The sequence below is a fragment of the Dromaius novaehollandiae genome, chromosome 1 (genome assembly GCF_036370855.1).
Source record: "Dromaius novaehollandiae isolate bDroNov1 chromosome 1, bDroNov1.hap1, whole genome shotgun sequence".
Taxonomy (NCBI): Eukaryota; Metazoa; Chordata; class Aves; order Casuariiformes; family Dromaiidae; genus Dromaius; species Dromaius novaehollandiae.
This window is the reverse complement of record NC_088098.1, coordinates 117,643,632-117,658,992: the sequence shown is the minus strand read 5'-3', so window position 1 is coordinate 117,658,992 and position 15,361 is coordinate 117,643,632.

Sequence of the window (15,361 nt, the reverse complement as noted above, 5' to 3'; positions counted from 1 at the left end):
ACCTTGGAGGAGGAACAAAAAGTGATTATCCTGTTTCTCTTGGCATTTATGAAAGACATGATACCACATATAAGAAGGGGAGGGAATGAAAGAAAATGAAGCACCCATCTTCTTTATTGGGGGTCTTGATTAAAGGTCAACCAGGCTAAAATTGGATAGTTGATTTCAGTGTGATTCAAAGCGGCTCACCTGCTTTGAAACACCAAAGGTCTGTTGTTTCCTCTTCTTCCAGGAAACAAGTGAAGAGTCAAGGTGCAAGGCATTTGCTGGAATTAATGACCAGCTGGAGCTGATGAACTGAGAAACAGTGGAAACCCATTAACCTGTCACTACTGCCAGGAAATTCCCTGCACAGAGGCTGCTATTGTAGTCTGAAAGTGAGGGGGAATTATAAGAGATATGTTTGCTTTTCTTTTATAGGTGATGCAGCTTCAGTCAGGGTATACCAAACCGTATCTTGAAAAATCAGTGTCCTGCAACCATCTGATTCCCTTGAACCATTTTGCACTGTTCCTTCTGTGTTTCATACAGTGAGTCTATGGGCAGGAAAGTAACAGAAGTGCACTTTGAGGTGTATACATATGTATCCACATTTATATATACATGTATATAAAATGTAAAGGCATATATACATGTAACTCTCTTTTGAGTAAACAGAAGAGAACTGAGTCAAACAACAGCACATTTTCTTAATTCTGGACCAAGAAAGGAATTCTGCAAACAGGCACAGCAAAGTCTGCCACATTGGTTCACCCTAGCATTTTTACCCATTAACCCAATTCTACTTCAGCCATATTTTCAAGACTTTCCAGTTTGCACCTCTAGGAATTTTCCAGTGGAGCTGCAGACCTCTCTATAGTGATTTGAGTGCAGGGCCAGTGGGCTCACTTTCCTTAAGCACCTTTCAAGGAGTGCACAGGAATAGCTGCAGACCAACAAGAAGCTCACAAACTGCAGGTTAACAGTTGCTATCCGCATATACGGAGACATATATTCAGTGGTGATTTTTCTACCTGTTCTTTATTCAGGCTCATGAGAAGACCCATATATATTATTTTTTACTTACACATCCACCTCAGGCCCCCATTTTTCCATCTGGGAAATCTCAACACAATGAGCTGCTACAGTGCTGGATTGTGCTGCAGACACAGAGATGAATCCTGCAGCCTAAAGGCAGGAGGTTCAGATCATCCCAGACATGCTGGACTCATTGCACAGCCTTTGCACAAATATTCTACACAGGCACAGCTGCCATTTCTATGGGACTTGGGATATCCTGGCTATGGCACATGTAGAGGCAGCTAAGTCACAGTTATGATTGTGGGCGGGCTGCCCAGTAGCTGGAAATCCAAGGCAGACGCTTACTTTCCGTCTTTTCTGCCAGCACAAAATTTCTGGGTAGAAGAAAGATATACCTGGACATGTCCTGTTTTTGGATGGGATGTTCCATATGCAGGAACAATGGCAGATTTTAAGTAACATGTCTCTTGAAAATAAACAGATTCTCTTTAACCTACATTTCCTTGTTTCACCCATATGTTAGCAGCTGTTATTTAGTCCTTTTTCTCTATATCACTTTACATCTAATTAACACTTAAACAGTTACAGTTGCTGACCACCATCACTGTTCCACTATATTCTACAATTCTGCAGCTGTAGAATTTGTCCATACAAAGTCTTTGAATGATGAAAAAAGAAAAAAAGAGAGAAGGAAACTCACAGAATGTTTTCTCCCTCCTAATAATTAGTTACAATTACAAATCTGAAATTTGGAAGCTTTATTCTGTCCAGTCCTTCAAACATAAAAAAAAATATTTAATGAGATCTGGATCCTGAGAGGATTTATTTTATAGGCTTAACTTCAAGCAAATAATTACTTACATTCTTAAATCCAGAGTTAGTTTTGTGTAGACAGAGTTGTCAGAATGCTGGTACATATGGCCAGGAACATTTTATCTGATTGAGAAATACCTGTTTTTCTTTTTTTTTTTTTTTTTTTTTTTTTTTTTTTTTTTTGAAAAGGAGATGCCATTCTAGAACTTTCTGTTCCCAAATTAACCCCATTTAAATTTAAATACTAGAAAAATTGCTCACAGAAATGGAGTACATCTTCTGTATCAATTTTCCTTTTCTGGCATCTTCCAACAGGGCAGCAAAGCTCAGACAACACTAGTTGAGCATTCACAGTGTTTATTGCAATAGATACCCCCTCAGCAGGAAACCACACAGGAATTTTTAATCTGGCCAATCAGAAGAAGCCAGTTAAACATCAACTGGAAAAATCACTTGACAATATCCTATACAGAAGCATCTAACCACTGATGGGGCTGATGAGCAGATAGATTTTCCCAGCCCTGTTTCCTGTGATGTGCTTGTCAGAGCTATTTAGTGAATTATAATCTACAACTCATACCTGTTTATTTTCACTTACTATTTATGCCATCATACTGGCTTGGAAGACACTTTAAAGATAAGTGAAATCAGAGTCCTCTGAAGGAGAGGTTATTTTTCATCAGATAAAACGTGAAGTTATGGGAGAAGATGAAAATACCTGAGAAGAAGGAATGAATGGCTACGTGCTGGTTACATGCAACTCATGAATAACTCTTGAAACCTGAAGATGAAAAAAAGTCCTTCAGACCTGAATGTAGAATTTAACATTGGTTTTAGTGGATTGTCAAGGCTGGAAACAGGACTGCAAAAGCCATCAAGGAGAGATTTAGAGAGAGGGAAAGTCAGTGTGACAAAAGACAGTCACAAACGCTAGGCTCTCTGGGCAACAAGAAAGTTAAGCTAGGAGCTGGAAGCTCCTATTACCCTGTTTTAAGGGAATAAGAGTGGAATACCACCACCCAAGGTGAATGGAATTGTGAGAGATCTACTGCTATGTAAATTAAATCGCAAGTTAATCCTTCAAGCCTTTCATCTGCTTTAGAGCAATGCAACTAATGGTTCTGACAAAATTATCTGTGATTTTCAAGGGGTTGAAATCAGAATCAAGCTCTCTATTTTCCCAGATTGAAAAGCAAAAAAATATTGACTACATAATTTATATTACAAGGGATTACAATTTGCTGGAATAAGGGGCACAGTGACATGCTGACTAAAACATAGGTTGGCATTGCTTTCATTGACACACTGTCAACAGTGGGTTCACATTACACCTGAGCTCAACTGTTACTATGCTGAACAGTAGAATATGAAAAGCTGTATCACGTTACTAGTCAAGATTGAAACAACAGATTTATTGAAAGAGAGTAAGCTGGCTGTGGTAGTATTGCTGTTATTCCTGATCAGTAGAGCTACATTCATTAATCAAAAAGATTTCTGAAACTTTTCCAAAAACTGAGATTTCCAGTGAATTCTTAGTTATTAACAACAGCATGGTTTTATACTGTGAGATGGCAGCAACATTAACACCATTTTAAGGAATAAAGAAAATGGCCCCAACATCTATGAACTAGCAATCAGCAGCCTCCTATGTATCAGAAAAATATCCAGGAGGGTGTTACTGTCACTGATCCAGGATCAGTGCAAAAAAATGCATGCTTAGATATTTCTGTAATGCGTGTTCACCTTCCAAACCAGCTTTCAGGACTTTGGTATTAAAAATCACTGAATAAAGGAAGGAGTTACACTATATTTATTTTAATTTTCCTCTCATTAAAAAAAACACCTCTTGAAATACCTACATTCACAAAAATCTTGAGTTTCTTTTTTTTCTTTGCTCAGAAAGGGAGGGTATTTCTTCCAACAACAAAAAGAAAACCCCCACACTCAATTTTTTGTTCGTTTTTCAATTCACTGCAGTTTGAAATTTCATCATAAATATGAGACACCTTCCAGCAATATTTAAAATATAACTTTGCATACAAAGCCTATGTGCACAAGTTTGTATGTAAGCCAGCATTGACTATCCAGCAACATCAGTTAAAAGCGCAAGGTAAAATATATGTAATACATTTAAAATCAGCATTAAAAGAATATGATCACAACGGTCACGTATATGGTAGGTCAAACAGAAGTTAGGGGGCTCTATGGCCTGAATTTTGCAGGAATTCTGATGAAATGATCATGATAGTCCCAATAGGTTTAATTAGCTACTTAGCACATTTGTATTATTATATCCTTTTAGTAAAAGATCAAATATTCTTTTATCTAGGGACATCTGCTCCATTCAGTGCTCAGTACTGACAGCACTCAATTAAAGAACAAGTTGACTTTTTCGTTTTCATCTTCAATAGTTAGCTTGTGGCTTCTGCATTATATTCTGCATATACTTTCCCAGTCCTTCACTGAATCCAAACTGCCAGGTTTCTTGAAGGCATTTCTGTCATGTATTCACCCTAACACACAGGTGACTCATAAACACTACTCAACAGTCATCACTCACTCTGGGTCCTGGATGAGGTGAGCATTCTGTGAACAAATTTGCAGATGACTGTTTAATTAAAAGCTTGTCCTAAAACACATGTGCAGAGGGCCCAAATGAACAAGCTAGCCTCCTTCCATCATTTATCGGCTCTTGTGATTTGCCTGGTAACTTTAATACTGTTTTTTAAAGTATTACAGGTAAACAGGGAGACCAACAGCCACGCAAGCATATACATACTCTATCCAACTGCACTTAATAAAAAAGTGCTGATTTTCACTCTTTTTTTTCAGTCATATTTGTTCTCCTTTTCAAGAGCTCTTCCAGGTACAAGTAGGTGATGTAATCTTTCTGACATATCACAGTTTCATCCATATCTTTCTTTAAGAGTACTTCTGCTTCTGAACATAACTGCATGTCATCCCTTATACACACGTGCTACAGTTAAAGACAGATATAAAGGAAAGGAAAACAAACACATAATTTTTGGAACAGACTTGCACTGGATTTAGTTTCTGTGGGTTTATCTACAAAAACTTGTTTTGTTAAGACTTGTTTTTCAGATTACATTGACCTTCAGTCATTTGGAGAGAAAGAAGACTGTGACATCTCTTGTGGCATAAAACAAACAGATAGTCCTTATTTCTTGCAAATCAAAAGAAGAAAGGGGAAGAAATGAAGTTGCAATGACCAGTTTAGGGAGTAGAAAAGGGTTCTTTCCCCCCCCTCCCAAAAAAAAAAAAAAAAAAAGAGAGAGAGAGAGAAAAGTAGTTTCACAATAACTATAGTAGAGCTTGTAGCAGCCTCCTTCCTTAGTTTATCTCAGCAGATGCCTACAAAACTCAATTATGGATCCTCTCTTCAAGCCAGGTGGTAATGAAATGGTGATACATTATTTCCAGCTGTTAGTACAACCTGTAACTTGTAAAATGCTGAGACGCGCCCAGAAAACACAGACAAAAGTGGGTCGGACTGCCACTTAATAGTAGTCATAATAATAAGACATTAATGATACTGAAAAATGGGTATTTACCATGAAACTCAGAGCAAGAAAAAGTCCTTCGGCTATTTTCTTTTCCTATTTCATTAGAGATCAGCCTGTTTCTTTTTTCACTCTTGCCCAGCACAACACTCCTCTGCTTCCTCCCAGGCTTATACACTCGCATGTGCTGTATTTGGCACTGTTTTGTGGTAAAGATGTGGTTTATCTTTTAACTTTTGCTGTGATAACTCTCAGCCCTCAGGCAGGGCATGAACTGAGCCAGATTCTCATTTATACTAAGACTTTGCAGAGTACTGCAGCAGGTGTAAATGACGTTTCTGTTCATTGTAAAGTATCTTCCTATTGCTGAAGTCTCAGTGTTGGCAGGAACCAGACATGGCCTGCTTGCTGTCCTAGATCTGTGCTGGGTCTAGCATTCCCCTACCAGTCACTGGTCTCCTTCTCTAACAATTCACTTCTGTGCTTGAATAACAAGGTGAAGCCTTGGGACATTCACTTCCATGAGATGTCAGTGAATGTGCATAGTTATAGGCCTTATACTTTTTCCACTTGGTCTTCATTCACCAGCAGTAAAACAGCTCAGTCCCTGGTGAAGTGCTTAAGCTGAGAAGATTTGTGAAGTGACAGAATGAGTAGCAAAAGTATGGTGAAATTCTGCAAATTTTTGATACAACTAGATTTTTCTGTGATTGCTGTCAATGTTTGTTGAAGCATATTATGGAAGAAATATCTTGCTAAAGAGCCAGTAATAAAACTGGACGGTCATTCCAATTAAAGTCCTTCAAGCTACAAAAAGACAGATGTTAAAAATTCTTTTTTATCTCACCCAACAAAAACACACTGCAAAATCAGGACAGGTTTCTAGATGACATTCGTGCCTAAAGCACAGGTATGGGAAGGATGATATTTTATTTGTCCGTAAAAGTGCTTTTCACTCCATCTTGATTGTACTCTCAGTGCAAATTCTGAGTATCTCCTCCTAGGATTAAATTGGCCTTATGTGCAAACAAAGATTGAGGAGCTGAGCCTTAGGCACTGAATTCATTTCAGTCTGCCACGATTTGGGGAAAAACATGAAATGGAAGTTCTGTTGCTGCCTTTGTTCTGATGTTGGACCAATGCCACAGAACGCCATGAGAACGGTTTCTGTATCAAACTGCTGTACTCCTCCAGGGTCTGTAGTGCAAAGACATACCGCTCTATCCTAGAAAAGCCTGATTTGTCTGATTCCACCATATACCCAGAAATGCAGTAAGTTAGGCCTATAATAGAATGGGTTAACCTAAAACTAAATTTGGGCTCTCCTGAAAAATAGTTGTAAGACAAAACACTGTTTTGCTAACTCCATCAGTGCTGCCATACGTGTAAGTGTAGATGAAGTGTAATGCAGCTGTTCATCTCACAAACCCAACGTTGTGTATTTTGACAGTGTGGTTTTCCCCTCTTGTTTCCCTCTTTGCTTGGCTTAAACAATCAGTCTATCCACTGATGTACAAAACAAAAAACCACAGTGTTCAGATGCCAGAAATGATCTACTGTCTTTTATCAGCTATTTAGCATCCCTCTCCTTGCCACCTGGTAGCATTATTAGTAGCAATATGTCCCAAAGAAATGAACATTTTAGATCCAGAGGTTTCAGAACTATTCAAAACCCTGTGCTGTATAAAACCTTTGCAGAGGACCCTTTTGCCCTAGTACAAGATAGCTCCTAGTTCCGGGTCTGCACACCTGAAATGAGCTACAGATACCATCTTCCCTGTAGCTCTGGGGATCAAGGGCTCTGTTGTTTACGTTCTATAATAACACCTCACCTTCTTATGGAATAGGATTGATTTTCCTCTTCTGTGCTTGCAACAGCTGGGTTACGCAACCATTTTGGGGAAGGGGCTCAGCAAGCAGTCTCCATTGAAATCACACTCATCAGGAATACATCTGAAAAAACATCAATGGTGTTTGTGATACGAGCTCTTGTTCACAATGCTGTGGTAGAGAGGAACCTCAAAAATACCCAAAATGCCAAGTAAATTTCCCTATCTTTGTGTATGTGTACATGTGCTCATCACAGCAGGATGTGTTTATAGGAGTCAAAGAAAAAAAGGGGTGAGGGGAGAGGACTTTTTTACATGTATTTTTATGCCTGTCACATAATCCTCACTGCCTCTTTATTTATTTATATTAAAGCCAACCTGTATTCCATCTCAGGCACAGAAAGTGTTTATATCTCTGGAATCACACCCACTTTTTACATACTGAGATGTCAGCTCGGCATGAGGCTGCTTGTGATTCCCATTACAGTCAACAGGAGCTGCACATGTCCACCCGATAGGGAAGATCCCTCAACCTCCTGATGCTGTGTCTACCTGCAAGCAGAAAATTAATATTTTATAGCAGGGAAAAATAACTGGAACCAGCCCTGCTACAACGTAGTAGCCAGCTCTGTGCGTGATGTATAGCATGCTGCCTAGCAATGTTGCTAGGCAACACAGCACCATCCAAGAAAATCCTGCATTAGCTTGTAGTGGCTGGTGGGGTTGGTTAGACTTGACACTTTGCACACAGAGCAATGCAGAAAGAGGTGTACTTTGCTCAAGAATATTATAGTAGTCTCCATTTACTAATACATCTCCTTTATTATTCTTTCTGCACTGATGAACTACATCATGATGCACTGTGCGCTGCAATAATTTTCCACTGAAAAAAATACCCCCCCCTTCCTGTTTCTTAATTCTCTTCAAACCTGATTTAGAGTAGAAAGTAGTGGAATTTTACAGCTACATCCCATGATGCTCTCGCTCTCTGTCTCAATCCCATGGCCTGGCTCATACCTCAGCCTAACCGTAAAGTCAGATCACAATGGTGTGACTCATTATTATAACTAAAGATAGATCTTGTCAAAGCAGTCATGAGCCCTGGATGCTGGGGGTTGTTTTTTCAGTGGTGGTGGTTTTTTTTTTTCCCCTGGCTCTGTGACTTTTGACATTTGGAGGTCTAGCCTGTGTTGCTAAGTGGGTGAGCAGGCAGGTACAGCTTTTGTTGATCTGAAGAAAACCATACAGGGCTGCACAGAAGCCTAGCTGAGGGTACAAGTTTAGCATCAAACGGGTCCCAATGGAGAGTTTCAGGGCAACAAGGGCTAGGGACTACTCCCAAACACCATGTTGGCACAGGGCCGGACAGCCAGAGACAGGAGGGAGAAACATTTCTACAGAGGGGCTGCTTTTAAGCCTAACAAACTTTTATTTTTATGTTTACATACCAGCTGTTTTCAAGTGTGTGCATTCATCTGGAGTGCTTAAGACACACATAGAACAAAGTGGCATCGCTGCAGGAGACCAGAAAGTGAAACAACCTGGACAGCAATAGAGAAACAAAGTTCTTTTGTCTGACCAGCAGCTCTGCCAAGGCTGCAGAACTGCTCAGCATCAGACAGGAGCAGAGAAATGGCAGGACAGGCAAGATCTGCTTTTTCAACAGGCTGCCATTATCCACTCTGGACTCAGCAGCAGAGAGTGGCCAGGCAGTGGGGACACACAGGTTATAGGCTCCCATGAAGCTCCATGGGCACATCTGTAATAGCTCTGCAGTGGAAACACACCGGATGCCTCAGAAGAAAGTGTCTTGAAGGAGAGCCAATCCTGCTGGTGCAAAGTGATCCGAATTCCTCCAGCCTCAGCTGCCCAAACATGGGAAAGGGATTGATATTAATTATGCTATAAACATAGATACAGAAATTGGCAGGTGAGGGAGCTGGAGATAGTTCTTTGAATGTACTGGATCTATTTCAGCCTTGTAATGGCCTTGACACTAGTGGAATTATACATCAGGGATAAAACCAACCCATTATTTTTAATCTGGCCATTTCCTTTTATGCCACTGATTCAGGAAATCTCTATGCAAGTGCATGTTTTCAGTCATGTGAATATTCTCACTGCAGGCAATGTGACTGCTCATGTACTTAAAGTTAAACACATGCATATGTACAGGCAGGATTGGGACCTAAAACAGTATTGGAGGGAGAGGAGAAACAAAGGCAGTATGGGAGTACCTGAAGAACAATGCACTGTAAGGATCTGTGAAAGGTGTCTGCCCACATGAGGGATATTATTATTTCCAGCCATGTTTCTTCCTTCAGGCTTGACAATTTCTTTCAGACCAGCAGCATCTTTAGGAAAACATTTTAAGGGAGTTGCAGGGAGGAAGCAGATCATCCAAAATATCACTAAATGCTCCCAAAGTATTTCTAAAAACTTTAACAAAGAAACTAGTTATGCAAAGGTCCTTTGGGGACTGCAGTCTATGTCTGTAACTTTCATAACCTTGCCCCGATTCCCTCTCCTGCACTTGCAGGGAACACCCTAGGGGTCTTCATAGGAAGTCTCAACATATGTGTTTTTCTGCATTGCTTCTGGCTTCACATTTCTGCTGTCTCTCAAGAAAAATACACAAGCCAAGTCATGACTTACAAACACCAAGAATGATGATGATGTCCAACCAGTGTCACATGCCAGCAGTGCAATACAGAAGTCTTCTGAACAATGAATCTCATATTTATATCTTGCAGCAATCTAGAAGACAGACCAGCAAAACATCAACCAAAGAAATTTCATGGATGAAGCCCTGTTCAGTTTCTGTGTTATGCTCAGCCTATTTTTAAAATGTCCATTTGCAAAAGCACGGCATTCACCATTTTAGGTAAACCTTTTTGAAAAGGCTATGCACATGTTATAATATCTGGCTGCAGAATGAAATGTAATGAAAAAACTTGACCCATCAGATTTAAGCCTTCAGCATGTGATCTGAACAAGGGTGACTTTCACAGATACCATACCACAAGATAAGTGACTCAGTGAGGTTCCTGAAATCAGCGGAGTTACTCTGGTTTACAGCAGAGTAAGAGAGATCAGGACTGCCATAACAAATGAATCCATAATGCTCGCATACATTGCAAAACAGGCTGAAGAACAAGCATCAGAGGACTTGCTGAATTAATTTGTCCATGACTCCTCGAATATTCTTTAATTTTTCTTGCTCAGCCAAACAAGGGGAAGCACTATTTTACCAAGTGCCATGCCCACCAAGTTTCCTCTTGTTCACATGCAGACTGTTTAAATTTGCTATGAAAACAGCCACGTTAGTTCTGTCCCAACTTTCTGTTTCAGGTTTATGTATGCCATTCAAATGAGCCAGGCAAATCCATGAAATTCATTTCACAGGACATTGAGCAAATGGAATGTGGAATAATGTTCTTTAATTTCTGACATATGATCAAATGCAAGTGTGCTACAAGGAAAGAGGAGGAGACATGCAACGGACTTGAAATGGACAAAAACCGTACCACACTAACCCTAGTTAATATACGGACAAAATTATTAGTATTGGCTTCCCTCTTGTGGTAATGAGCAAGCTGCAGTCTTAATATGTAACCAAAATCTGCTAAAACACCTGTCTAACACAAAAAGCTGCAATATGCTCATTCAGTAAGATCCTTGCATCCATGCACAAGATGCACCAGTTAATTTCAGTTGAAGACAGATATGAAGACCTATACATGGCAAGTGGTTGAAAGGCTGGAGTCTCAGTCTGCCAAAATATCGACTGACTTAGGTATTTCAGAGATTTACTCTGCTATGACTCAGGCCAGCATCTGGGCAAAATTTAAACTGAAGGAAGAGGGGTTTTCCACCTGAAGGCACACTTTCAGTGCTGGAAAAGGTTAGATTTCACAGCATGGCAACAACAGTGCAATTTACTCTGCCAGGGTGCTTCATCTGGGACACAGACTACCTCTGACTGAGAGGGTGGTTCATGTTCCAAGCCTGTTCGGTCAGTGATCTGTGCTTAGTCTACCAGTTTAGTAGGCATTTCCATGACAGACCTCAAGGATATAGAGCGGTACCTCCAGTTCCCTGCATATGTTGCTATTCTGACTCCAGAGGTGGGACTAGGTTAACATTCATTTTTCATAGCAGTGATGGAGCAGACATGATGGTCCTCTTTTCGTTTATTTTCTCCACAGCCATTTGTACATCACCATAATTTCACTGACATTCGTGAACTTACTTTTTTTTTTCCAGCAGCATATGTGAGAAGGTATCATTGCCTTTATCATTAACGTAGTATGTTTTATCAACAGAACTTAAAGCTGTTTATAAAGGATGTTGGTCTCATTCTTGCTTTTTTAAAAGGGGGAACTGAGGCACAGAATAATTAGGAACCAATCAGCAGGCCCAAAGCAGAGCTGAAAATAGATCTCTCATCTCCTGTGTCTCAGTGCAATGCTCTAACTGCTACTCTGCCATTGTGCAAAGTGGTAAAGCTCAGCTATTAGTACTACCTACCCCAAAGCATGTCTGTGTTTATTATTCACGTACTTTCCAAAACCAGGTATTTTTACTACTAGTGAGTGTTTCATAGACAACCTTAAAAGAGTCAGATGTCCAAATGAGCCCATATCACTTTTACTGGTATAAGACCTTGCTGATAAACACTTACTTTACCAACCTATTAAGATCATTTCACAATTCACCCTTAAGTTCATTTAGCAGGCTTTATTAGGTTAGCTTAAAAGAGACACAGTGTTAGCACTTTTGTCAAGGAAGCTACAAGCACCTAGCTGTGTTCCCTGCCACCACCCTTTTACAACAGATTACTGCGATAGCATGGAAAATAAACTAGAACAGCAGGAGCACCCCAGAAGTAACACTTGCACAATAAAATTGTAACCATTCACCATACAAGACTAGATTGAGACCTCCCTTGGAGGGCAGGAAAACGTAGGCATAGGTGTTTGTTTTCTGCAAGCATCCTGACGAAGAGCTTGCAGTACAGTAGTCCAGTGCTAAGGTCAGTGAGTTCAGTCACCTAACTCAGTTAAAAGGTTTTCTGTTCCTTCTCTGAATTCCCCTAACAAATTTTGTGGTTTTACAATCATTCTTTCCAGTTTGGAAGAAAAAAAGTGTTTTCCATGCCCTGTTACTGAACGAAAAACCCTTTTGTTAACGGGAAAATGAGTCAGGTCTTCCTTGGGCAACTAGATTTAATAGGTGGGTCACCGTGCCTGTGAAGGCTGTCTCTGGGGAGTCGGTGTGACAGAGCACTTGAACTTACCTGCCCAAGCAGAACAGCTTATGGAGTAGAGGTATGGAAAACAACCAGATGAATTAGATTCAGCAAGAGTCCCAGCTGTCTCTGGGGAAGAAAAGGGCAGCCCCTAGGAGGAAACAAGACTTCCTTCAGCAGCCACAGGAACAAAAACACAGCAGTGACAGGGAGCAGAGAGGCAGGCCAGAGCTTCTCTGTGTTACATAACCTGAACCTGACTTGAGCACCACAGGAGGAGACTCCTCCACTTCTTGTAAATAACATTAACTTTTCACAGAGGTCAGAGACTTGTTTGGAGCTACACCCTGACTTGTTCTGCGACCCTCCCATGCTGAGGCTGGGAATTCCAGCCTCAGCTAAGGGGAAACAGCTGGGTGCAATTACTGACTAGCAGGTGCAGAGGAGCCTTCAAAACAGGCTGAGGGCCAATGTTTCAGGTGAGCTTCAAAGAGGGGGAGAAAAGAGTTTAGTGTCTTAACCTTACTTAACATTTTTGAATCACTGATATAATTACTATTTTTTGTTTTTTTAAGGAACTAGCCATAGTTCAGTGGAGGGAAAGCTTGGCATGTTTTGTAGAACCAACCTGTTATACACTCATCACTGTGAGGACAGCAGATGTGTTGTTGACAAACTTCATTTGATTTTACCTCTGTGTGCTGTTTAGTTGCTTGTGGAATGGCCTAGGTCTTGCTATGAGTTTTATGATACCTCACACAGCAGGACCATGATTGAAACATCCCTAACGCTACCATGGTAGAATCATCACACCCTTTCTAGAGACATAAAGGTTCTGATTTCAGAGAAATCTGCAGCTGTTATGCCTGTGTGAAGCCTGCATCTTCAATAAGCTCAAGAGTCTGTCTAAATGAATCTAAACTCAGACCAGTTGTTATCAGGATTTCTCAAAAAAGAGGAGGGAGGATATATTTTGCAGGATTTCAGTTCTAGTCTGGCTCTACAGTAGAAAAATGAAGTGTCTATAATATCACTATATTCAGTAGGAATGAATACTTTAAGGTTACAATCCTGTAAGTACTGACCTCCACATAAAAAGGCAGACCCATAAGTCGATGTTCATCCAGGTGTTTCTCATGGAAGAGCTTGTAAATGGAGTATGTGTTTGAATGCTTACAGGTATGGATCTAAGTGATTTAATTGAAACAATTACCCCATCAAATATCAAATGATGAGAGATGGCAGTATGGAGAGTTTAATTATTTTTAGAAGGAAAAAAAAAGAAAAAAACATTAAAACTCACATACAATTATATTGGTGGAGGAATTATTACAGGTATCCAGCTACAAGAATAAGCTTCATCAGAATTTAAGTTTTCCTTCCAGTATAAGGTTTAAAGGTACAAACTGTTTATCACTTGTGGGATTTTGCATGTCTAAAATTAACCTGAGGGAGGTGCTCTGATTTTAATTCTGGAAAGCATTATCAGAATTTGACCGAATCCCAAGTTCATTAAAGCATCTTCAGCTCTCAGTTATTTGACTGGCCTCAATAAGCCAGATTTTCTTATGTATAAAAATGCTACAAGATCATACAGTGTTTCAGAATGACACTAATAAAATTTTGGACACGTGGCCCTAGTTCAAATAAATCCGTGTGTCATGGATCCATGTGCACCATTTCAAAACATCCATGCATGCACATTATCACAAAAAGTAGACAGAATATGCTCTTCTTCTTAAAGAAAAACAAAGACTTTTCTGCATTTTAGATATGCATTTCTTAGTACCATAGATATTAAAATTATTCAGAAGAATGGTGTTATGTCAGGCTTAAATGTGTCATGGACTATACTTGTATATCTTTGAATGTCACCACAGCAAGCACAGCTAGAGACAGAAGAAGGAACCAAATTCCAACATCTAGAAGAAAGCACATTGGTGATCTTGTCTTATCTCTGGTAGGATGGTAGCACAGCTTTTTTATTAAGGCTGTGTTTCCTGCAGAGCATGGTTATAATTCTCTAGGTTTGTCTTAGCCAGGGTGATCACAAAGGTGATCATTAGTCTTTCAATTTGTAGCAACAGCAACATCTAGTGTTTAAAGTCTGCCCTGCATACTGATGTAGCATGTTCGTCATTAATGCAATGCTTTGTATTTCAATAGCACCTCCAGACTGAGCTAGTCAATAATTACTCAAATTTTGTAACAGCTCTATGAAGCAGCCAATTGTTTTACCTTTTCTCGTAGAAAAGATGGAAGAATTAGGGAGAGAAAGAGTTTAATCATTCAAGATAGTGCAGCGATATGCAGGACTTGGGTGAGCTGTTCAAGGTCACACAGGGAGACCGTGACAAAGTCAGAGCTAAAATTCAGATTGCCTGCCCTACGCTTTACCTGGAAGATTGTCTCTTTGCCCCAGGAGATGTTTGGATCTAGTTTATCCAAGGGGAGGAAATAGATCATCATATTTCAGAGAGTTTCACTGTGCTAGAGGACACCAGAGATGTCTGTGAGGAAAGCACAGCTCACATTTTCTCTTTTGAAGAACTTTTATGTGAAGATTTCTTTCTTGGTGCCTCTGAATGGAGGAAATATGTTTGAGTGAATTACAGGAACCTCACAGGAACACAGGAAAGGGCATTAGATGCTAAGTCATAAGTCACTTCACCATACTACAATAATTGCAAGCCGCCCAAGTGATCCTTGTGGCACAGATGACTTTTCCCTTCCCTTAGCCCCTCGACCTGCAAAGACACAAATAATCAGACTGCAGTGACCGAACTGGAGAACATGTTGCAACTGCTCATGCAAGACAGTCACATACTGGGTTGGGGCCTGCAAGGAGAGCAATTGCTGTGGTTACTGTAATTGTCTCTGGAGCCACATTCCTATGACTCTTTCTGCGAAAAATAATTTTCAGCTAC